Raw genomic sequence first — 25,425 nt, 5'->3', positions numbered from 1 at the left:
GAGGGAGGGGACAGAGTGAAAAAGAGAAGAGAGGGAGGGAGGGGACAGAGTAAAAAAGAGAAGAGAGGGAGGGAGGATATAGAGGGAGGGAGGAGAGAGTGAAAAAGAGAGGGAGGGAGGAGACAGAGTGAAAAAGAGAAGAGAGGGAGGGAGGGGACAGAGTGAAAAAGAGAAGAGAGGGAGGGAGGGGACAGAGTAAAAAAGAGAAGAGAGGGAGGGAGGATATAGAGGGAGGGAGGAGAGAGTGAAAAAGAGAGGGAGGGAGGAGACAGAGTGAAAAAGAGAGGGGGCAGGGAGGAGACAGAGGGAGGGAGGGAGGGAGGGAGGGGACAGAGTCAAAAAGAGAGGGGGGAGGGAGGAGACAGAGGGAGGGAGGGAGGGGACAGTGCGAAAAAGAGAAGAGAGGGAGGGAGGATATAGAGGGAGGGAGGACACAGTGCGAAAAAGAGAAGAGAGGGAGGGAGGATATAGAGGGAGGGAGGACACAGTGTGAAAAGGGAGGGAGGGAGGGAGGAGACAGGGTGAAAAAGAGAGGGAGGGAGGGAGGGAGGGAGGGAGGGAGGGAGGGAGGAGACAGTGCGAAAAAGAGAAGGGAGGGAGGGAGGGAGGAGACAAAGTGAAAAAGAGCTGGAGGGAGGGAGGAGAGAGTGAAGAAGAGAGGGAGGGAGGGAGGAGACAAGGTGAAAAAGAAAGCGAGGGAGGGAGGGAGGGAGGGAGGAAAGACAGTGTGAAAAAGGAGGAGGGAGGGAGGAGACAGTGTGAAAAAGGAGGAGAGGGCGGGAAGAGCCAGTGTGAAAAAGGGAGGGAGGGATGGGGGGAGGGAGGGAGGGAGGGAAGAGAGTGTGAAAAAGAGAGGGAGGGAGTAGACAGAATGATCAACAGTTTGTTTGGGAAATTATATACAAGCTCTGTGTGTGTCTGTGTGTGTGTGTGTGTGTGTGTGTGTGTGTGTGTGTGTGTGTGTGTGTGTGTGTGTGTCCGTGCTTTTAGCCTTCAGTTGTAATTGCCCAGCAATATCTGCTAGTGGCACTAGAGGGCACCAGTTCCCTATAAAGCTGTATCTCTATTGTGGGTCAATGGTATTTCCTTGATTCCTCACATCCTCTCTCCTTGGCCTCTTCTTAAAACCCATTGGAGGAGGAGATCCAAGGGGAGGAACCTCAGAGCTTCTGCACCAATGTGCTTGGAGAAGGAGACAAGAAGGGAGGACATGAGGAATCAAGGAAATACTATTTAGTTCATTTGGTTGTTACTTGTTGCTAAACTAACTCAGTCACTTTCAGAGTTGAGAGTTTCTGATGTGTTAATCAGTTAGTACATTAACTACTAGTTAGGATAAGTAGAGTTTCTGATGTGTTAATCAGTTAATACATTAACTACTAGTTAGTATAAGTAGAGTTTCTGATGAGTTAATCAGTTAATACATTAACTACTAGTTAGTATAAGTAGAGTTTCTGTGTTAATCAGTTAGTACATTAACTACTAGTTAGTATAAGTAGAGTTTCTGATGTGTTAATCAGTGAGTACATTAACTACTAGTTAGTATAAGTAGAGTTTCTGATGTGTTAATCAGTTAGTACATTAACTACTAGTTAGTATAAGTAGAGTTTCTGTGTTAATCAGTTAGTACATTAACTACTAGTTAGTATAAGTAGAGTTTCTGATGTGTTAATCAGTTAGTACATTAACTACTAGTTAGTATAAATAGAGTTTCTGATGTGTTAATCAGTTAATACATTAACTACTAGTTAGTATAAATAGAGTTTCTGATGTGTTAATCAGTGAGTACATTAACTACTAGTTAGGATAAATAGAGTTTCTGATGTGTTAATCAGTGAGTACATTAACTACTAGTTAGGATAAGTAGAGTTTCTAATGAGTTAATCAGTGAGTACATTAACTACTAGTTAGTATAAATAGAGTTTCTAATGAGTTAATCAGTGAGTACATTAACTACTAGTTAGTATAAATAGAGTTTCTGATGTGTTAATCAGTTAATACATGAACTACTAGTTAGTATAAATAGAGTTTCTGATGTGTTAATCAGTGAGTACATTAACTACTAGTTAGGATAAATAGAGTTTCTGATGTGTTAATCAGTGAGTACATTAACTACTAGTTAGTATAAGTAGAGTTTCTGATGTGTTAATCAGTGAGTACATTAACTACTAGTTAGGATAAGTAGAGTTTCTGATGTGTTAATCAGTGAGTACATTAACTACTAGTTAGGATAAGTAGAGTTTCTGATGAGTTAATCAGTGAGTACATTAACTACTAGTTAGTATAAATAGAGTTTCTGATGTGTTAATCAGTGAGTACAGGAACTATGGGAATGGATTCTACTCTCACTGGCGTTCTAGAACCATGTGCATTTTCATGTTGCATTTTCATCCTGTCTCTGTCACACTGGAGCTCCTCTCTGAATGTGTGCTTTGTAGATAATGTTGTGGTTGGTTGTGTGATCTCACACGTTCACATACTGAGTATACTGCGCCTGTTTGTGTCTCTCTGTACGTGTGTTTCTCTCTCTGTGCGCGCGTGTCTGTGTGTGTGTGTGTGTGTGTGTGTGTGTGTGTGTGTGTGTGTGTGTGTGTGTGTGTGTGTGTGTGTGTGTGTGTGTGTGTGTGTGTGTGTGTGTGTGTGTGACAGAGGAAAGGGGAAGTGGTACAGTTAAAAGAGTCCTCCTCCATCTGCAGCTCTGCAGAACGCAACACCCACCTCGCAACAACGACCACAGGGGGAGAGGACGGCCAAACTAACGGCAAGAGACAATGACAAGACGACAGGAGAGGTGAACACAGACGGAGACAAATCAACAAGGAGCAAGAAGAACAGAACGACAGACCTGAAGAAGAGGAGAACAAGAAGGCAAGAAATACTTTTTTGTTGTTAGATAAGTTAGGTGAAGTCAAAATCTAACTGTATTCCTCACATGCTTGGTAAACTAACAGGTGTAGACTAACAGTGAAATGCTTACTGACGGCTGATTGGCCCTTCCCTTCCGTTCCCAACAATGCAGAGAGAAGAAAAAGGTTTTGTGTTACGTAGAGTTGGTGGAATATTTGGAGCCTTGTCATGAGTCTGTAGTTAGTTCCCTATATATACACATGGGTTACTAACGGTCCGAGGACACGCTTTCACAGGCAAGCAGATCTAGAAACAGGTCTAGAAACAGGTCTAGAAACAGGTCTAGAAACAGGTCTAGAAACAGTTCAGGGAAGCCAAGCAGATCTAGAAACAGGTCTAGAAACAGTTCAGGGAAGCCAAGCAGATATAAAACATATATAAAAACAGGTCTAGAAACAGGCCTAGTGTGGTCATGTTCCTGCTGTGTCCAGGTGGTCGTGTTCAGGTTGAGATGCAGCTGTGGCGTTAGTGTGGCTGATAGTTTCCAATGTGGTGGTGTTTATGGTTGTCTGACGGTCATGTTTGACGTTATATTGAGGTTGTGTTACGGTTATGTTGTGTTAATGTTCATGATGCGTCGTGTGGTTGACAGAGACCAGGGTGCTGCCTGAGAGTTTCATGTTGTGTTCCTGTCGTGTCCAGGTGGTGGTGTTACGGTTGAGAGGGAGCTGTGGCGTCACTGTGTGGTGGGGTTCAAATCAAATCAAACTTTATTTGTCACGTGCGCTGAATACAACAGGTGTAGACGTTACAGTGAAATGCTTACTTACAGGATCTAACCAATAGTGCAAAAAAGGTATTAGGTGAACAATAGGTAAAGAAATACAACAACAGTAAAAAGACAGGCTATATACAGTAGCGAGGCTATATAAAGTAGCGAGGCTATATACAGTAGCGAGGCTACATACAGTAGCGAGGCTATATACAGTAGCGAGGCTATATAACAGTAGCGAGGCTATATAAAGTAGCGAGGCTATATACAGTAGTGAGGCTATATAAAGTAGCGAGGCTATAAACAGTAGCGAGGCTATATAAAGTAGCGAGGCTATATAAAGTAGCGAGGCTATATAAAGTAGCGAGGCTATAAAAGTAGCGAGGCTATATACAGTAGCGAGGCTATAACAGTAGCGAGGCTATATACAGTAGCGAGGCTATAAAAGTAGCGAGGCTATATACAGTAGCGAGGCTATAACAGTAGCGAGGCTATATAAAGTAGTGAGGCTATATACAGTAGCGAGGCTATATAAAGTAGTGAGGCTATATACAGTAGCGAGGCTATATACAGTAGTGAGGCTATATACAGTAGCGAGGCTATATAAAGTAGCGAGGCTATATACAGTAGCGAGGCTATATAAAGTAGCGAGGCTATATAAAGTAGCGAGGCTATATACAGTAGCGAGGCTATAACAGTAGCGAGACTATATAAAGTAGCGAGGCTATATACAGTAGCGAGGCTATATACAGTAGTGAGGCTATATACAGTAGCGAGGCTATAAACAGTAGCGAGGCTATATAAAGTAGCGAGGCTATATACAGTAGCGAGGCTATATAAAGTAGTGAGGCTATAAACAGTAGCGAGGCTATAAACAGTAGCGAGGCTATATAAAGTAGCGAGGCTATATACAGTAGCGAGGCTATATAAAGTAGTGAGGCTATATACAGTAGCGAGGCTATATACAGTAGCGAGGCTATATACAGTAGCGAGGCTATAAACAGTAGCGAGGCTATATAAAGTAGCGAGGCTATATACAGTAGCGAGGCTATATAAAGTAGTGAGGCTATATACAGTAGCGAGGCTATATAAAGTAGTGAGGCTATATACAGTAGCGAGGCTATAAACAGTAGCGAGGCTATATAAAGTAGCGAGGCTATAAACAGTAGCGAGGCTATATAAAGTAGCGAGGCTATATACAGTAGCGAGGCTATATAAAGTAGCGAGGCTATATACAGTAGCGAGGCTATATAAAGTAGCGAGGCTATATACAGTAGCGAGGCTATATACAGTAGCGAGGCTATATACAGTAGCGAGGCTATATAAAGTAGCGAGGCTATATACAGTAGCGAGGCTATATACAGTAGCGAGGCTATATAAAGTAGCGAGGCTATATAAAGTAGCGAGGCTATATAACAGTAGCGAGGCTATAAAAGTAGTGAGGCTATATAAAGTAGCGAGGCTATATAAAGTAGCGAGGCTATAACAGTAGCGAGGCTATAACAGTAGCGAGGCTATATAACAGTAGCGAGGCTATATAAAGTAGCGAGGCTATATAAAGTAGCGAGGCTATAACAGTAGCGAGGCTATAAAAGTAGCGAGGCTATATACAGTAGCGAGGCTATAACAGTAGCGAGGCTATAACAGTAGCGAGGCTATATAAAGTAGCGAGGCTATATAAAGTAGCGAGGCTATATACAGTAGCGAGGCTATATAAAGTAGCGAGGCTATAACAGTAGCGAGGCTATATACAGTAGCGAGGCTATAACAGTAGCGAGGCTATATAAAGTAGCGAGGCTATATACAGTAGTGAGGCTATATAAAGTAGCGAGGCTATATAAAGTAGCGAGGCTATATAAAGTAGCGAGGCTATATAAAGTAGCGAGGCTATATACAGTAGCGAGGCTATATACAGTAGCGAGGCTATATACAGTAGCGAGGCTATAAAAGTAGCGAGGCTATATAAAGTAGCGAGGCTATATAAAGTAGCGAGGCTATATACAGTAGCGAGGCTATAACAGTAGCGAGGCTATATAAAGTAGCGAGGCTATATAAAGTAGTGAGGCTATAACAGTAGCGAGGCTATATACAGTAGCGAGGCTATAACAGTAGCGAGGCTATATAAAGTAGCGAGGCTATATAAAGTAGCGAGGCTATATAAAGTAGCGAGGCTATTAAAGTAGCGAGGCTATATACAGTAGCGAGGCTATATAAAGTAGCGAGGCTATATACAGTAGCGAGGCTATATAAAGTAGCGAGGCTATATAAAGTAGCGAGGCTATATAAAGTAGTGAGGCTATATACAGTAGCGAGGCTATAACAGTAGCGAGGCTATATACAGTAGCGAGGCTATATAAAGTAGCGAGGCTATATAAAGTAGTGAGGCTATATACAGTAGCGAGGCTATAACAGTAGCGAGGCTATATACAGTAGCGAGGCTATATACAGTAGCGAGGCTATAAAGTAGCGAGGCTATATAAAGTAGCGAGGCTATATAAAGTAGTGAGGCTATATACAGTAGTGAGGCTATATAAAGTAGCGAGGCTATATACAGTAGCGAGGCTATATAAAGTAGCGAGGCTATATAAAGTAGCGAGGCTATATAACAGTAGCGAGGCTATATAAAGTAGCGAGGCTATATAAAGTAGTGAGGCTATATACAGTAGCGAGGCTATATACAGTAGCGAGGCTATATAAAGTAGCGAGGCTATATACAGTAGCGAGGCTATATACAGTAGCGAGGCTATATAAAGTAGCGAGGCTATAAAAGTAGCGAGGCTATATAAAGTAGCGAGGCTATATAAAGTAGCGAGGCTATAAAAGTAGCGAGGCTATAAAAGTAGCGAGGCTATATAAAGTAGTGAGGCTATATACAGTAGCGAGGCTATATACAGTAGTGAGGCTATATACAGTAGCGAGGCTATATACAGTAGCGAGGCTATATAAAGTAGCGAGGCTATATAAAGTAGCGAGGCTATATAAAGTAGCGAGGCTATAAACAGTAGCGAGGCTATATAAAGTAGCGAGGCTATATACAGTAGCGAGGCTATATAAAGTAGCGAGGCTATATACAGTAGCGAGGCTATATAAAGTAGCGAGGCTATATACAGTAGCGAGGCTATATAAAGTAGCGAGGCTATATAAAGTAGCGAGGCTATATAACAGTAGCGAGGCTATAAAAGTAGCGAGGCTATATAAAGTAGCGAGGCTATATAAAGTAGCGAGGCTATAACAGTAGCGAGGCTATATAAAGTAGCGAGGCTATATAAAGTAGCGAGGCTATATACAGTAGCGAGGCTATAACAGTAGCGAGGCTATATAAAGTAGCGAGGCTATATAAAGTAGCGAGGCTATATACAGTAGCGAGGCTATAACAGTAGCGAGGCTATAACAGTAGCGAGGCTATATAACAGTAGCGAGGCTATAACAGTAGCGAGGCTATAACAGTAGCGAGGCTATATAAAGTAGCGAGGCTATATAAAGTAGCGAGGCTATATACAGTAGCGAGGCTATATAAAGTAGCGAGGCTATAACAGTAGCGAGGCTATATACAGTAGCGAGGCTATATACAGTAGCGAGGCTATATAAAGTAGCGAGGCTATATAAAGTAGCGAGGCTATATAAAGTAGCGAGGCTATATACAGTAGCGAGGCAATATGCAGTAGCGAGGCTATATAAAGTAGCGAGGCTATATAAAGTAGTGAGGCTATATACAGTAGCGAGGCTATATAAAGTAGCGAGGCTATATACAGTAGCGAGGCTATATCAGTAGCGAGGCTATAACAGTAGCGAGGCTATATAAAGTAGCGAGGCTATATACAGTAGCGAGGCTATATAAAGTAGCGAGGCTATAACAGTAGCGAGGCTATAAAAGTAGCGAGGCTATATACAGTAGCGAGGCTATATAAAGTAGTGAGGCTATATAAAGTAGCGAGGCTATATACAGTAGTGAGGCTATATAAAGTAGCGAGGCTATATACAGTAGCGAGGCTATATACAGTAGCGAGGCTATATAAAGTAGCGAGGCTATAACAGTAGCGAGGCTATATAAAGTAGTGAGGCTATAACAGTAGCGAGGCTATATAAAGTAGCGAGGCTATAAAAGTAGCGAGGCTATAACAGTAGCGAGGCTATAACAGTAGCGAGGCTATATAAAATAGCGAGGCTATATAAAGTAGCGAGGCTATATAAAGTAGCGAGGCTATAACAGTAGCGAGGCTATATAAAGTAGCGAGGCTATATAAAGTAGCGAGGCTATATACAGTAGCGAGGCTATATAAAGTAGCGAGGCTATATAAAGTAGCGAGGCTATATAAAGTAGCGAGGCTATATACAGTAGCGAGGCTATAACAGTAGCGAGGCTATAAAAGTAGCGAGGCTATATAAAGTAGCGAGGCTATAACAGTAGCGAGGCTATATAAAGTAGCGAGGCTATATAAAGTAGCGAGGCTATAACAGTAGCGAGGCTATAAAAGTAGCGAGGCTATAACAGTAGCGAGGCTATATAAAGTAGTGAGGCTATATAAAGTAGCGAGGCTATAACAGTAGCGAGGCTATAAAAGTAGCGAGGCTATATACAGTAGCGAGGCTATATAAAGTAGCGAGGCTATAACAGTAGCGAGGCTATAAAAGTATCGAGGCTATAACAGTAGCGAGGCTATAACAGTAGCGAGGCTATATAAAGTAGCGAGGCTATATACAGTAGCGAGGCTATAACAGTAGCGAGGCTATATAAAGTAGCGAGGCTATATACAGTAGTGAGGCTATAACAGTAGCGAGGCTATATACAGTAGCGAGGCTATAACAGTAGCGAGGCTATAACAGTAGCGAGGCTATATAAAGTAGCGAGGCTATATACAGTAGCGAGGCTATAACAGTAGCGAGGCTATATAAAGTAGCGAGGCTATAACAGTAGCGAGGCTATATAAAGTAGCGAGGCTATATAAAGTAGCAAGGCTATATAAAGTAGCGAGGCTATAACAGTAGCGAGGCTATAACAGTAGCGAGGCTATAACAGTAGCGAGGCTATATAAAGTAGCGAGGCTATATACAGTAGCGAGGCTATATAAAGTAGCGAGGCTATATACAGTAGCGAGGCTATATAAAGTAGCGAGGCTATATAAAGTAGCGAGGCTATATACAGTAGCGAGGCTATATAAAGTAGCGATGCTATAGAAGTAGCGAGGCTATAAAAGTAGCGAGGCTATAACAGTAGCGAGGCTATATACAGTAGCGAGGCTATATAAAGTAGCGAGGCTATATACAGTAGCGAGGCTATATAAAGTAGCGAGGCTATATAAAGTAGCGAGGCTATATACAGTAGCGAGGCTATATAAAGTAGCGATGCTATAGAAGTAGCGAGGCTACATACAGACACCGGTTAGTTGAGCTGATTGAGGTAGTATGTACATGTAGGTATGGTTAAAGTGACTATGCATATATGATGAACAGAGAGTAGCAGCAGTGTAAAGGAGGGGGTGGTGGGACACAATGCAGATAGCCCGGTTAGCCAATGTGCGGGAGCACTGGTTGGTCGGCCCAGTTGAGGTAGTATGTACATGAATGTATAGTTAAAGTGACTATGCATATATGATAAACAGAGAGTAGCAGCAGCGTAAAGAGTTGATCAGTGGTTGATCAGTGTTTCTGGTTGTCTGACGGTCATGTTGTGTTCCTGTCGTGTCCAGGTGGTGGTGTTACGGTTGAGATGGAGCTGTGGCGTCACTGTGCCGTGTGGCTGATAGAGTGCAGGGTGCTCCCTGAGAGTCACAGGGTAACGTGGGACAGTGCTCAGGTGTGTGAGTTAGCCCAAGCTCTGAGGGATGGAGTCCTGCTCTGTCAGCTGCTGAATAACTTACTACCCCACGCCATCAACCTCCGAGAGATCAACCTCCGACCCCAGATGTCCCAGGTAACACACGCACACACACACACACACACACACACACACACACACACACACACACACACACACACACACACACACACACACACACACACACACACACACACCACACACACGTATACGTACACACACTTATACACACACACACATACACGTTTACACACACAAACGTCAGCAGGCTGGTAGGGCTAACGTCAGCAGGCTGGTAGGGCTAACGTCAGCAGGCTGGTAGGGCTAACGTCAGCAGGCTGGTAGGGCTAACGTCAGCAGGCTGGTAGGGCTAACGTCAGCAGGCTGGTAGGGCTAACGTCAGCAGGCTGGTAGGGCTAACGTCAGCAGGCTGGTAGGGCTAACGTCAGAAGGCTGGTAGGGCTAACGTCAGCAGGCTGGTAGGGCTAACGTCAGCAGGCTGGTAGGGCTAACGTCAGCAGGCTGGTAGGGCTAACGTCAGCAGGCTGGTAGGGCTAACGTCAGCAGGCTGGTAGGGCTAACGTCAGCAGGCTGGTAGGGCTAACGTCAGCAGGCTGGTAGGGCTAACGTCAGCAGACTGGTAGGGCTAACGTCAGCAGGATGGTAGGGCTAACGTCAGCAGGATGGTAGGGCTAACGTCAGCAGCCTGGTAGGGCTAAGGTCAGCAGTCTATTTGGCTAGCAACCTGCAAATTTATTTGCAACAATAAGTTCATCAAGTATTTGCCTGTAAGTCTGAAACATAGAAAAGTGAGGTGAAACTCTGCATTGGAAATGTTGATGCCTATACTAATGCAAATCCATAGGTTACCTATGGCCGAGTTTATGCTACCTCCCCTTTAAGATATATGCTGCTACTAACACAGTTTCCTGCTTCATATGTTACCTATGGCCCCGTTTATGCTACCTCCCCTTTAAGATGTATGCTACTACTAACACAGTTTTCTGCTTCATATGTTACCTATGGCCCAGTTTATGCTACCTCCCCTTTAAGATGTATGCTACTACTAACACAGTTTTCTGCTTCATATGTTACCTATGGCCCAGTTTATGCTACCTCCCCTTTAAGATGTATGCTACTACTAACACAGTTTTCTGCTTCATATGTTACCTATGGCCCAGTTTATGCTACCTCCCCTTTAAGATGTATGCTACTACTAACACAGTTTTCTGCTTCATATGTTACCTATGGCCCAGTTTATGCTACCTCCCCTTTAAGATGTATGCTACTACTAACACAGTTTTCTGCTTCATATGTTACCTATGGCCCAGTTTATGCTACCTCCCCTTTAAGATGTATGCTACTACTAACAGTTTTCTGCTTCATATGTTACCTATGGCCCAGTTTATGCTACCTCCCCTTTAAGATGTATGCTACTACTAACACAGTTTTCTGCTTCATATGTTACCTATGGGCCAGTTTATGCTACCTCCCCTTTAAGATGTATGCTACTACTAACACCGTTTTCTGCTTCATATGTTACCTATGGCCCAGTTTATGCTACCTCCCCTTTAAGATGTATGCTACTACTAACACAGTTTTCTGCTTCATATGTTACCTATGGCCCAGTTTATGCTACCTCCCCTTTAAGATGTATGCTACTACTAACACAGTTTTCTGCTTCATATGTTACCTATGGCCCAGTTTATGCTACCTCCCCTTTAAGATGTATGCTACTACTAACACAGTTTTTCTGCTTCATATGTTACCTATGGCCCAGTTTATGCTACCTCCCCTTTAAGATGTATGCTACTACTAACACAGTTTTCTGCTTCATATGTTACCTATGGCCCAGTTTATGCTACCTCCCCTTTAAGATGTATGCTACTACTAACACAGTTTTCTGCTTCATATGTTACCTATGGCCCAGTTTATGCTACCTCCCCTTTAAGATGTATGCTACTACTAACAGTTTTCTGCTTCATATGTTACCTATGGCCCAGTTTATGCTACCTCCCCTTTAAGATGTATGCTACTACTAACACAGTTTTCTGCTTCATATGTTACCTATGGCCCAGTTTATGCTACCTCCCCTTTAAGATGTATGCTACTACTAACACCGTTTTCTGCTTCATATGTTACCTATGGCCCAGTTTATGCTACCTCCCCTTTAAGATGTATGCTACTAGCAAGCCGGTTTCCGGCTTCATTTCATCAGTTTAAAATGACCAGACATTGAAATATAGAATATTATTTATTGAGGAAATGGAATAGATGTGAGAATGAGGATTCAGGAGGGAATGAGAATAGACCGGATGAAGGAGGAGGAATTCAGGAGGGGAAATGAGAATAGACCAGATGAAGTAGAGGAGGAATTCAGGAGGGGAAATGAGAATAGACCAGATGAAGTAGAGGAGGAATTCAGGAGGGGAAATGAGAATAGACCAGATGAAGTAGAGGAGGAATTCAGGAGGGGAAATGAGAATAGACCAGATGAAGTAGAGGAGGAATTCAGGAGGGGAAATGAGAATAGACCGGATGAAGGAGGAGGAATTCAGGAGGGGAAATGAGAATAGACCGGATGAAGGAGGAGGAATTCAGGAGGGGAAATGAGAATAGACTGGATGAAGTAGAGGAGGAATTCAGGAGGGGAAATGAGAATAGACCAGGTGAAGTAGAGGACTACAGATGAAGCAGAGGACTGCAGATGAAGGATCCAGGGGGTGGACTCCAAAGTTTGGCTTGGAGTCTCTGGTAGACACCACTGTCAGACCGTGGTAATTAGGCTGCTGTGGTGATGGTGAGGCTGGGCAGTTGAGGACTGATCTAGGAGAGGTTCCCAGCTGGTAAGACCAGGGGCTGAACCGCTGCAGGAGCAGTTGGCACGTAACTGGATGAGCTGGCTGGGATGTGGGAGTTCATGGCTGGTAGGGACGGAAGGTGAGATGCTGCGGGGTGGCAGTCAGCGGGATTGGAGGGGAAGAGAAAGGACGTCATTGGCAGAGGGGGTGAGCCACCGCCGGGGTGTCGAAAGAGTGTCGAAGGCAAAACGTAATAGCCAGGTTGTTGGGGGACAACGGTTGACAGAAGGAAAGGGGTTGTCAGAGTGGAGCAGCAAGCAGAGGCAGTATGAGGGATGTCGGAAGGGCCACTGGCGTCGGGCAGACAGGATGCAGGTAGGGTGGGATGGACAACTGCAGAGGTGGCAGGCCATGGACACCCTGCGGGTGACGAAGCTACTGTACAGCTGTCGAGAGCGCCCCAGTACGTGCTGACATTCCACTGCAGGAGTCTGGAGGCAGTGACAACCCGACAACAGCCAATGGAAGTGGTAGATTGTTGCGCCACCAAAACGAACAGCCAGATCCATAACAAAGGAGTGGTACTCATCCAACTCCTAGTTATGAGAAGGGTGAGCCGAGCAGATAACGTCTGTGTAGAACGAGAAGGCCAGAGGGACCTGAGGTGGGCAGAGAGAGGGGCCAGAGGGACCTGAGGTGGGCAGAGAGAGGGGCCAGAGGGACCTGAGGTGGGCAGAGAGGTCATCACTGGCAGAGAGAGGGGCCAGAGGGACCTGAGGTGGGCAGAGAGAGGGGCCAGAGGGACCTGAGGTGGGCAGAGAGAGGGGCCAGAGGGACCTGAGGTGGGCAGAGAGAGGGGCCAGAGGGACCTGAGGTGGGCAGAGAGAGGGGCCAGAGGGACCTGAGGTGGGCAGAGAGAGGGGCCAGAGGGACCTGAGGTAGGCAGAGAGGTCATCACTGGCAGAGAGAGGGGCCAGCAGGACCTTGTAGGATATGCTGGCGAAGCGAGGAAGAGACTGGATGTGAATTGTAGTGGAGTGTGTTGGGTAAAGGAAGAGAGGGAAGGGGGAGCCGGAGTGCGGGGCTGGGGTCTGCAGTCACAGCTGTGAAGAACAGGGGCAGCAGGCAGAGAAGGAGGGGAGGCACTGCAGGGGTGGCGGTCACAGGACCAGTGGCAAAGATGGAGGTCGTCACTGGTGGAGAGGCAGGTGGGGAGAGAGGACGTCCGTGGCACAGAGAGGGGGTGACCACAGCAGCAGTCAGGGTCCAGTGGAAAAGCAGGAGGGAGAGAGCAGTGTGTCAGGTATTATAGAGAGGAGGGAGAGAGCAGTGTGTCAGGTATTATAGAGAGGAGGAGAGAGCAGTGTGTCAGGTATTATAGAGAGGAGGGAGAGAGCAGTGTGTCAGGTATTATAGAGAGGAGGGAGAGAGCAGTGTGTCAGGTATTATAGAGAGGAGGGAGAGAGCAGTGTGTCAGGTATTATAGAGAGGGAGGGAGAGAGCAGTGTGTCAGGTATTATAGAGAGGAGGGAGAGAGCAGTGTGTCAGGTATTATAGAGAGGAGGGAGAGAGCAGTGTGTCAGGTATTATAGAGAGGAGGGAGAGAGCAGTGTGTCAGGTTTAATAGAGAGGAGGGAGAGAGCAGTGTGTCAGGTTTAATAGAGAGGAGGGAGAGAGCAGTGTGTCAGGTATTATAGAGAGGAGGGAGAGAGCAGTGTGTCAGGTATTATAGAGAGGAGGGAGAGAGCAGTGTGTCAGGTATTATAGAGAGAGGGAGAGAGCAGTGTGTCAGGTATTATAGAGAGGAGGGAGAGAGCAGTGTGTCAGGTATTATAGAGAGGAGGGAGAGAGCAGTGTGTCAGGTATTATAGAGAGGAGGGAGAGAGCAGTGTGTCAGGTATTATAGAGAGGAGGGAGAGAGCAGTGTGTCAGGTATTATAGAGAGGAGGGGAGAGAGCAGTGTGTCAGGTATTATAGAGAGGAGGGAGAGAGCAGTGTGTCAGGTATTATAGAGAGGAGGGAGAGAGCAGTGTGTCAGGTATTATAGAGAGGAGGGAGAGAGCAGTGTGTCAGGTATTATAGAGAGGAGGGAGAGAGCAGTGTGTCAGGTATTATAGAGAGGAGGGAGAGAGCAGTGTGTCAGGTATTATAGAGAGGAGGGAGAGGAGCAGTGTGTCAGGTATTATAGAGAGGAGGAGAGAGCAGTGTGTCAGGTATTATAGAGAGGAGGGAGAGAGCAGTGTCAGTATTATAGAGAGGAGGGAGAGAGCAGTGTGTCAGGTATTATAGAGAGGAGGAGAGAGCAGTGTGTCAGGTATTATAGATAGGAGGGAGAGAGCAGTGTGTCAGTATTATAGAGAGGAGGGAGAGCAGTGTCAGGTATTATAGAGAGGAGGGAGAGCAGTGTGTCAGGTATTATAGAGAGAGGGAGAGAGCAGTGTGTCAGGTATTATAGAGAGGAGAGAGAGAGCAGGTGTCAGGTATTATATAGAGGAGGAGAGAGCAGTGTCAGGTATTAGAGAGAGGGAGAGAGCAGTGTGTCAGGTATTATAGAGAGGAGGGGAGCAGTGTCAGTTTATAGAGAGGAGGGAGAGAGCAGTGTGTCAGGTATTATAGAGAGGAGGGAGAGAGCATTGTGTCAGGTATTATAGAGAGGGGGAGAGTGCAGTGTGTCAGGTATTATAGAGAGGAGGGAGAGAGCATGTGTCAGGTATTATAGAGAGGAGGGAGAGAGCAGTGTGTCAGGTATTAGTAGAGAGGAGGGAGAGAGCAGTGTTTCAGGTATTATAGAGAGGAGGGAGAGAGCTGTGTGTCAGGTATTATAGAGAGGAGGGAGAGAGCAGTGTGTCAGGTATTATAGAGAGGATTGAGAGAGCAGTGTGTCAGGTATTATAGAGAGGAGGGAGAGAGCAGTGTGTCAGGTATTATAGAGAGGAGGGAGAGAGCAGTGTGTCAGGTATTATAGAGAGGAGGGAGAGAGCAGTGTGTCAGGTATTATAGAGAGGAGGGGGAGAGCAGTGTGTCAGGTATTATAGAGAGGAGGGAGGAGCTGTACGGACTTATGTTGTGTTAGACGCCAACACCACATGATGCCAGTTAACTGGATGAGGCTAGTCACACGGTGTCCTGCAACACCACATGATGCCAGTTAACTGGATGAGGCTAGTCACACGGTGTCCTGCAACACCACATGATGCCAGTTAACTGGATGAGGCTAGTCACACGGTGTCCTGCAACACCACATGATGCCAGTTAACTGGATGAGGCTAGTCACACGGTGTCCTGCAACACCACATGATGCCAGTTAACTGGATGAGGCTAATCACATGGTGTCCTGCAACACCACATGATGCCAGTTACCTGGATGAGGCTAATCACACGGTGTCCTGCAACACCACATGATGCCAGTTAACTGGATGAGGCTAGTCACACAGTATCCTGCAACACCACATGATGCCAGTTAACTGGATGAGGCTAGTCACACGGTGTCCTGCAACACCACATGATGCCAGTTAACTGGATGAGGCTAGTCACACGGTGTCCTGCAACACCACATGATGCCAGTTACCTGGATGAGGCTAGTCACACGGTGTCCTGCAACACCACATGATGCCAGTTAACTGGATGAGGCTAGTCACACGGTGTCCTGCAACACCACATGATGCCAGTTAACTGGATGAGGCTAGTCACACGGTGTCCTGCAACACCACATGATGCCAGTTAACTGGATGAGGCTAGTCACACGGTGTCCTGCAACACCACATGATGCCAGTTAACTGGATGAGGCTAGTCACACGGTGTCCTGCAACACGTGTAACAGCTGGAGCTTGTTGAGTTGCTGCGTTCAGGGAAACTAGTTATAGTGTTGCAGACGGGCCTGGAGGCTGGTTGGAGCTTGTTGAGTTGCTGGGAACTGCGTTAAAGTTGTTGCGTTCAAATCTGGTCCTCTCCTGAATTTGTGTTCGTTCTTAACACCATTAAGCTGTATGCTATTATCACTGAGACTGTTTCCTGCTTCATTTCCATACATTCCATTTCCATAGCGACCGTTCCTTAGTGACGAGCAGACCGCATTTAAGCCCACGGCCAATGAGATAAGAAAATTACCTGATAGGTGTGTGTGTGTGTGGTGTGTGTGTGTGTGTGTGTGTGTGTGTGGTGTGTGTGTGTGTGTGTGTGTGTGTGTGTGTGTGTTGGGTCATAGCAGGTTTGACCGTGCTGTGTGTGTGTGTGTGTGTGTGTGTGTGTGTGTGTGTGTGTGTGTGTGTGTGTGTGTGTGTGTGTGTGTGTGTGTGTGTGTGTGTTGGGTCATAGCAGGTTTGATCGTGCTGAGAGTGTGTGTGTATCAATGACCATAATCTCTTCTGGTTTACAGTGTGTGGGTTTAAGGGACCGGGGAATCCTTTCTGTGGGTCATCATATTAGTTAATTGATAAATGTTATTAAATGTCAAATCAAATCAAAGTTTATCTGTCACGTGCGCTGAATACAACAGGTGTAGACGTTACAGTGAAATGCTTACTTACAGGCTCTAACCAATAGTGCAAAAAAGGTATTAGGTGAACAATAGGTAAAGAAATACAACAACAGTAGAAAGACAGGCTATATACAGTAGCGAGGCTATATAAAGTAGAGAGGCTATATAAAGTAGTGAGGCTATATACAGTAGCGAGGCTATAACAGTAGCGAGGCTATATAAAGTAGTGAGGCTATATACAGTAGTGAGGCTATATAAAGTAGCGAGGCTATAACAGTAGCGAGGCTATATAAAGTAGCGAGGCTATATAAAGTAGCGAGGCTATATAAAGTAGCGAGGCTATAAAAGTAGCGAGGCTATATACAGTAGCGAGGCTATAACAGTAGCGAGGCTATATACAGTAGCGAGGCTATAAAAGTAGCGAGGCTATATACAGTAGCGAGGCTATAAAAGTAGCGAGGCTATATACAGTAGCGAGGCTATATAAAGTAGAGAGGCTATATAAAGTAGCGAGGCTATATACAGTAGCGAGGCTATAAAAGTAGCGAGGCTATATACAGTAGCGAGGCTATATAAAGTAGCGAGGCTATATAAAGTAGCGAGGCTATATACAGTAGCGAGGCTATAAAAGTAGCGAGGCTATATACAGTAGCGAGGCTATAAAAGTAGCGAGGCTATATAAGTAGCGAGGCTATATAAAGTAGCGAGGCTATATACAGTAGCGAGGCTATAAAGTAGCGAGGCTATATAAAGTAGCGAGGCTATATACAGTAGCGAGGCTATAAAAGTAGTGAGGCTATATACAGTAGCGAGGCTATATACAGTAGCGAGGCTATAAAAGTAGCGAGGCTATATACAGTAGCGAGGCTATAAAAGTAGCGAGGCTATATACAGTAGCGAGGCTATAAAAGTAGTGAGGCTATATACAGTAGCGAGGCTATAAAGTAGCGAGGCTATATACAGTAGCGAGGCTATATAAAGTAGCGAGGCTATATAAAGTAGCGAGGCTATAAAAGTAGCGAGGCTATATACAGTAGCGAGGCTATAAAAGTAGCGAGGCTATAAAAGTAGCGAGGCTATATACAGTAGCGAGGCTATATACAGTAGCGAGGCTATAAAAGTAGTGAGGCTATATACAGTAGCGAGGCTATAAAGTAGCGAGGCTATATACAGTAGCGAGGCTATAAAAGTAGCGAGGCTATATACAGTAGCGAGGCTATAAAAGTAGCGAGGCTATATACAGTAGCGAGGCTATATAAAGTAGCGAGGCTATAAAAGTAGCGAGGCTATATAAAGTAGCGAGGCTATATACAGTAGCGAGGCTATATAAAGTAGCGAGGCTATAAAAGTAGCGAGGCTATAAAAGTAGCGAGGCTATAACAGTAGCGAGGCTATATAAGTAGCGAGGCTATATAAAGTAGCGAGGCTATATAAAGTAGCGAGGCTATAAAAGTAGCGAGGCTATATAAAGTAGCGAGGCTATATAAAGTAGCGAGCCTATATAAAGTAGCGAGGCTATAAAAGTAGCGAGGCTATATAAAGTAGCGAGGCTATATAAAGTAGCGAGGCTATAAACAGTAGCGAGGCTATATAAAGTAGCGAGGCTATATAAAGTAGCGAGGCTATATAAAGTAGCGAGGCTATATAAAGTAGCGAGGCTATATAAAGTAGCGAGGCTATATAAAGTAGCGAGGCTATATAAAGTAGCGAGGCTATATAAAGTAGCGAGGCTATATAAAGTAGCGAGGCTATATAAGTAGAGGCTATATAAGTAGTGAGGCTATATAAAGTAGTGAGGCTATATAAAGTAGTGAGGCTATAGAAGTAGCGAGGCTATATAAAGTAGCGAGGCTATAGAAGTAGCGAGGCTATATAAAGTAGCGAGGCTATATAAAGTAGTGAGGCTATAAAAGTAGCGAGGCTATATAAAGTAGCGAGGCTATAGAAGTAGCGAGGCTATATAACGTAGCGAGGCTATATAAAGTAGCGAGGCTATATAAAGTAGCGAGGCTATATAAAGTAGCGAGGCTATATAAAGTAGCGAGGCTATATACAGTAGCGAGGCTATAGAAGTAGCGAGGCTATATAAAGTAGCGAGGCTATAAAAGTAGCGAGGCTATATACAGTAGCGAGGCTATATAAAGTAGCGAGGCTATATAAAGTAGCGAAGGCGATAACAGTAGCGAGGCTATATAAAGTAGCGAGGCTATATAAAGTAGCGAGGCTATATAAAGTAGCGAGGCTATATAAAGTAGCGAGGCTATATACAGTTAGCGGGCTATAATAAAGTAGCGAGGCTATATACAGTAGCCGGGCTATAGGCTATAAAGTAGCGAGGGCTTATATACAGAGTAGCCGGAGGCTATATAAAGTAGCGAGGGCTATATAACGGTATCGATGGCTATATAAAGTAGCCCGAGGCTGAGGGCTATAGTAAAGTAGCGAGGCTATATAAAGTAGTAGAGGCTATATAAAGTAGCGAGGCTATATAAAGTAGTGAGGCTATAACAAGTAGCGAGGGCTATATAAAGTAGCGAGGGCTATATACAGTAGCGAGGCTATATAAAGTAGCCGTAGGCTATATAAATTAAGCGAGGCTGATATCAAAGTAGCGAGGCTATATAAAGTAGCGAGGCTATATAAAGTAGCGAGGCTATATAAAGTAGCGAGGCTATATAAAGTAGCGAGGCTATATAAAGTAGCGAGGCAATATAAAGTAGCGAGGCTATAACAGTAGCGAGGCTATATAAAGTAGCGAGGCTATAAACAGTTAAATATGTGTGTGTTTGTTCGGTCGTAGCAGGTTTGATCGTGCTGAGTAGCCGTGTGTGTGTGTGTGTGTGTGTGTGTGTGTGTTTTACATTTATTTATTTATTTCACCTTTATTTAACCAGGTAGGCTAGTTGAGAACAAGTTCTCATTTACAACTGCGACCTGGCCAAGATAAAGCAAAGCAATTTGACACATACAACAACACAGAGTTACACATGGAATAAACAAAACATACAGTCAATAATACAGTAGAACAAAAGAAAACAAAAAGTCTATATACAGTGAGTGCAAATTAGGTGAGATAAGGGAGTTAAGGCAATAAACAGGCCATGGTGGCAAAGTAATTACAATATAGCAATTAAACACTGGAATGGTAGATGTGCAGAAGATGAATGTGCAAGTAGAGATACTGGGGTGCAAAGGAGCAAGATAAATAAATAAATACAGTATGGGGATGAGGTAGGTAGATATATGGGCTGTTTACAGATGGGCTATGTACAGGTGCAGTGATCTGTGAGCTGCTCTGACAGCTGGTGCTTAAAGCTAGTGAGGGAGATGTGTGTGTGTGTGTGTGTGTGTGTGTGTGTTGGTGTGTGTGTGTGTTGGTGTGTGTGTGTGTTGGGTCATAGCAGGTTTGACTATGCTGAGTGTGTGTGTGTGTGTGTGTGTGTGTGTGTGTGTGTGTGTGTGTGTGTGTGTGTGTGTGTGTGTGTGTGTGTGTGTGTGTGTGTGTTGGTTGGTTTCGTAGCAGGTTTGACTATGCTGAGTGTGTGTGTGTGTTGGTTGGTTTCGTAGCAGGTTTGACTACGCTGTGTGTGTGTGTGTGTGTGTGTTGGGTCATAGCAGGTTTGACTATGCTGAGTGTGTGTGTGTGTGTGTGTTGGGTCATAGCAGGTTTGACTCTGCTGAGTGGCCATGTGTGTGTAACTCTGGGGAGTCCTATGAGGTGACTAGTGTCCTCCCTTCATAGTACACACACGTTGAGACACTTTGCATAACTGCACAGGGAAGTGTCCATTGCAACAAAAGGAATCCACGTCTGTGGACATCACAGATGTGTGTGTGTGTGTGTGTGTGTGTGTGTGTGTGTGTGTGTGTGTGTGTACTCATACCAGGGTCATATATCAGTGCCAGTCAAAACATTTCCCCTTTTTTTAAATTAGAGTTCTCTATTTAACAATGCTGACACCACACACGCACGCACGCACGCACACACACACACACACACACACACACACTGCTCTGGCAGGAAGCTATGCAAATCTGATTCTGCAAATGTCTGACCGCTGAGCAGCAGGGTTTTGTATTAGATACATTAATGTGTTTTACACTGACTAGATGAACACTTTGTGGTTCTCTTTCTCTCCATCTCTCTCTCTCCTCTCTCTTTCTCTCCATCTCTCTCTCTCCTCTCTCTCTCTCTCCATCTCTCTCTCTCCTCTCTCTCTCTCTCCTCTCTCTCTCTCTCCTCTCTCTTTCTCTCCATCTCTCTCTCTCCTCTCTTTCTCTCCGTCTCTCTCTCTCCTCTCTCTTTCTCCGTCTCTCTCTCTCCTCTCTCTTTCTCTCCGTCTCTCTCTCCTCTCTCTTTCTCTCCATCTCTCTCTCTCCTCTCTCTTTCTCTCTCTCTCCTCTCTCTTTCTCTCTTTCTCTCCATCTCTCTCTCTCCTCTCTCTTTCTCTCCGTCTCTCTCTCCTCTCTCTTTCTCTCCATCTCTCTCCTCTCTCTTTCTCTCCATCTCTCCTCTCTCCATCTATCTCTCTCTCCTCTCTCTTTCTCTCCATCTCTCCTCTCTCTTTCTCTCCATCTCTCCTCTCTCTTTCTCTCCGTCTCTCTCTCTCCTCTCTCTTTCTCTCCATCTCTCTCTCTCCTCTCTCTTTCTCTCCATCTCTCTCCTCTCTCTTTCTCTCCATCTCTCTCTCTCCTCTCTCTTTCTCTTCATCTCTCTCTCTCCTCTCTCTTTCTCTCCGTCTCTCTCTCCTCTCTCTTTCTCTCCATCTCTCTCTCTCCTCTCTCTTTCTCTCCATCTCTCTCCCCTCTCTCTTTCTCTCCATCTCTCTCTCTCTCTCTCTCTCTCTCCTCTCTCTCCTCTCTCTTTCTCTCCATCTCTCTCTCTCTCCTCTCTCTTTCTTTCCATCTCTCTCTCTCCTCACTCTTTCTCTCTCCTCTCTCTTTCTCTCCATCTCTCTCTCTCTCCTCTCTCTTTCTCTCCATCTCTCTCTCCCCTCTCTCCCCTCATGTTATCTCTCCTTCTCTCCCTTGTTTATTTCCCTCCACCTCCCTACTGGTTTCCATGGTGATGTGCACAGTATTGTGTCTCTCGATCAATCAGTCAATCATTACACAAGTTGGCTGATTGGATGTGTGATGATGACCAATTACAATGTGATAACTGAACCTATGAAGTGTGACTCAATGGCTTGTGAATAACCTGTTCTGATTAGCCCACTGTAGTTCCTGTGTCTTAATAACCTGATATGATTGGCTTCTGTAGTTCCTGTGTCTGAAATAACCTGTTCTGATTAGCCCACTGTAGTTCCTGTGTCTTAACTAACCTGATATGATTGGCTTCTGTAGTTCCTGTGTCATAAATAACCTTATCTGACTGGCTCCTCTAGTTCCTGTGTCTTAATAACCTGTTCTGATTGGCTCCTCTAGTTCCTGTGTCTGAATAACCTGATATGATTGGCTTCTTTAGTTCCTGTGTCTGAAATAACCTGTTCTGATTGGCTCCCTGTAGTTCCTGTGTCTGAAGAACATCCGTACGTTCCTGGGGGTGTGCCAGGAGAAGTTTCACCTGAGGAAGACTGAACTGTTTGAAGCCTTCGACCTGTTTGATGTCAGAGACTTCGGCAAGGTGTGTGTGTGTGTGTGTGTGTGTGTGTGTGTGTGTGTGTGTGTGTGTGTGTGTGTGTGTGTGTGTGTGTGTGTGTGTGACATCACCTCACCTTATCTGAACTCTCTCTTGTTCTCTCTCGCTCTCATTTTACATGTACATTTTAGTCAATTAGCAGACGCTCTTATCCAGGGTGACTTACAGGTGCAGAACATTCATCTTAAGGTAGCTAGGTGGGACGACCACATACAGAACATTCATCTTAAGGTAGCTAGGTGGGACGACCACATACAGAACATTCATCTTAAGGTAGCTAGGTGGGACGACCACATACAGAACATTCTGAAAATATTCAGACCCTTGGACTTTTTCTGTTACGTTACAGCCTTATTCTAAAATGGAATACATCGTTTTTTTCCCTCATCAATTTACACACTATACTCCATAATGACAAAGCAAAAACAGTTTTTTAGAAACTTTTGCAAATGTATAAAAAATGTAAAACTGAAATATCACATTTATATAAGTATTCAGACCCTTTACTCAGTACTTTGTTGAAGCACCTTTAGCAGCGATTACAGCATCAAGTCTTCTTGGGTATGACGCTACAAGCTTGACACACCTGTATTTGGGGAGTTTCTCCCATTCTTCTCAGATCCTCTCAAGCTCTGTCAGATTGGATGGGGAGCGTCACTGCACAGCTATTTTCAGGTCTTTCCAGAGATGTTCGATAGGGTTCAAGTCCAGGCTCTGGCTGGGCCACTCAAGGACATTCAGAAACTTGTCCCGAAGCCACTTCTGCGTTGTCTTGGCTGTGTGCTTAGGGTCGTTGTTCTGTTGGAAGGTGAACCTTCGCCCCAGTCTGAGGTCCTGAGCGCTCTGGAGTAGGTTTTTTGACAAACTCCAAGCGACCTGTCAGGTGCCTTTTACTGAGGAGAGGCTTCCGTCTGGCCACTCAACCATAAAGGCCTGATTGGTGGAGTGCTGCAGAGATGGTTGTCCTTCTGGAAGGTTCTCCCATCTCCACAGAGGAACTCTAGAGCTCTGTCAGAGTGACCATCGGGTTCTTGGTCACCTCCCTGACCAAGGCCCTTCTCCCCTGATTGCTCAGTTTGGCCGGGTGGCCAGCTTCTTCCATTTAACAATGACAGAGGCCACTGTGTTATTGGGGACCTTCAATGCTCCAGAATTTTTTTGGTGTCCTTCCCCAGAGCTGTGCCTCGACACAATTCTGTCTCGGAGCTCTACGGACAATTCCTTCAACCGCAGGCTTAGTTTTCGCTCTGACGTGCACTGTCAACTGTGGGACCTTATATAGACAGGTGTGTGCCTTTCCAATTCATGTCCAATCAATTGAATTGACCACAGGTGGACTCCAAGTTGTAGAAACATCTTAAGGATGATCGATGGAAACAGGATGTACAGGGGCTTGTGAGAGTATTCACCCCCTTGGCACTTTTCCTATTTTATTGCCTTACAACCTGGAATTAAAATATCTTTTTGGGGGGGTTTGTATCATTTGATTTACACAACATTCCTCCCACTTTGAAGATGCTAAATATTTTGGAAACAGGATGCACCTGAGCTCAATTTCGAGTCTCATAGTAAAGGGTTTGAATACTTATGTAAATAAGGTATTTATGTTTTAAAATTTTTAATAAATCAGTAAACATTTTTAAAAATCAGTTTTTCACTTTGTCAGTATGGGGTATTGTGTGTGGATTGATGAGGATTTTTTAAAATGTTATTTAATCAATTTTAGAATAAGGCTGTAACGTAACAAAATGTGGAAAAAGGGAAGGGTTCTGAATGCTCTGTTTCACAGTCTAGTAGGAAAAGACAACCTGTTTTATTTAGGAGGGTGGGGGCTGTAGCGACGGGACGGCCAAGAGTGCTCGGGTTGGGAGGAGCAGTTCCCCTTGCTGTCGTCTGAACGTGTGTGTGTGTGTGTGTGTGTGTGTGTGTGTGTGTGTGTGTGTGTGTGTGTGTGTGTGTGTGGTGTGTGTGTGGTGTGTGTGTGTGTGTGTGTGTGTGTGTGTGTCGTCTTTGACATGGGGGTTACAGCTGTTTCCTTTCGTTTTATTCTGCCCGCCTCACAGTCTGCAGCTTCCTGTCAATGTGTCACCACGGTTACCATAAGCCAACCCAGTTACAGGAACAAGTCTTGTTTCTCTTTGCGACCCTAACACAGTCATAACGCAGCCCAGAACACAACCACAACCTTTAAATAACACAGTCAAGGGGTGTCCACGTACTTCTGGCCATGTAGTGTCCATACAGTACCAGTCTTTAAGCAGCACAGTCAAGGGGTGTCCACGTACTTCTGGCCATGTAGTGTCCATACAGTACCAGTCTTTAAATAACACAGTCAAGGGGTGTCCACATACTTCTGGCCATGTAGTGTCCATACAGTACCAGTCTTTAAACAGCACAGTCAAGGGGTGTCCACATACTTCTGGCCATGTAGTGTCCATACAGTACCAGTCTTTAAATAACACAGTCAAGGGGTGTCCACATACTTCTGGCCATGTAGTGTCCATACAGTACCAGTCTTCTGTCGTCAGCAGTTGGTTGGTTTGCTCTCTTCCCTCTCCTCTACTTCGGGTTTCACTTCTCTCTCTCTCTCACTCTCACTTCTCTCTCTCTTCTTCAAGACGCTGTAGTTTCTCTCTCTCTCTCTCTCTCTCTCTCTCACTCTCACTTCTTTCTCTCTTCTTCAAGACGCTGTAGTTTCTCTCTCTCTCTCTTTCTCTCTCTCTCTCTCCATCCAGTTGCTGAGTCACAGCAAAACTGTAAGACAGAGAGGGAGCAATAGAAGCGTTCAGATATATTGTCCCTCTCGTGTCTGTCTTATGTCTCCTGTCATGAATAGGTTCCGTTTGCTGTCTGCGAAACAGCTCACCACCAGCAAAACCACAGCAAATTAAATATCTAGCATATTTATCTAAGAAGTATCTCTATATCTTTCTATGTCATCCCATGTCCCTGTATGTCTGTGTTTCAGGTGATAGACACCTTGTCCATTCTGTCCCACTCACCCATCTCCGTCCAGAAGGGTTTCCAGTAAGTTACCAAACTCTACAAACTCAACCATTCTATTTTCTTCTT

General features: G+C 44.9%; 1 pseudogene; it reads left to right on the top strand.

Annotated features, from left to right (window-relative positions):
• The window catches only part of LOC115147907 (proto-oncogene vav-like), a 52,567-nt pseudogene that overhangs the window by 16,280 nt on the left and 10,862 nt on the right, over positions 1-25,425 (top strand).

The sequence above is a fragment of the Salmo trutta genome, chromosome 14 (assembly GCF_901001165.1).
Source record: "Salmo trutta chromosome 14, fSalTru1.1, whole genome shotgun sequence".
In the NCBI taxonomy this organism is placed as follows: domain Eukaryota; kingdom Metazoa; phylum Chordata; class Actinopteri; order Salmoniformes; family Salmonidae; genus Salmo; species Salmo trutta.
Note: the sequence above shows the minus strand (reverse complement) of the source record. Positions and strands in the feature narration are given on the sequence as shown.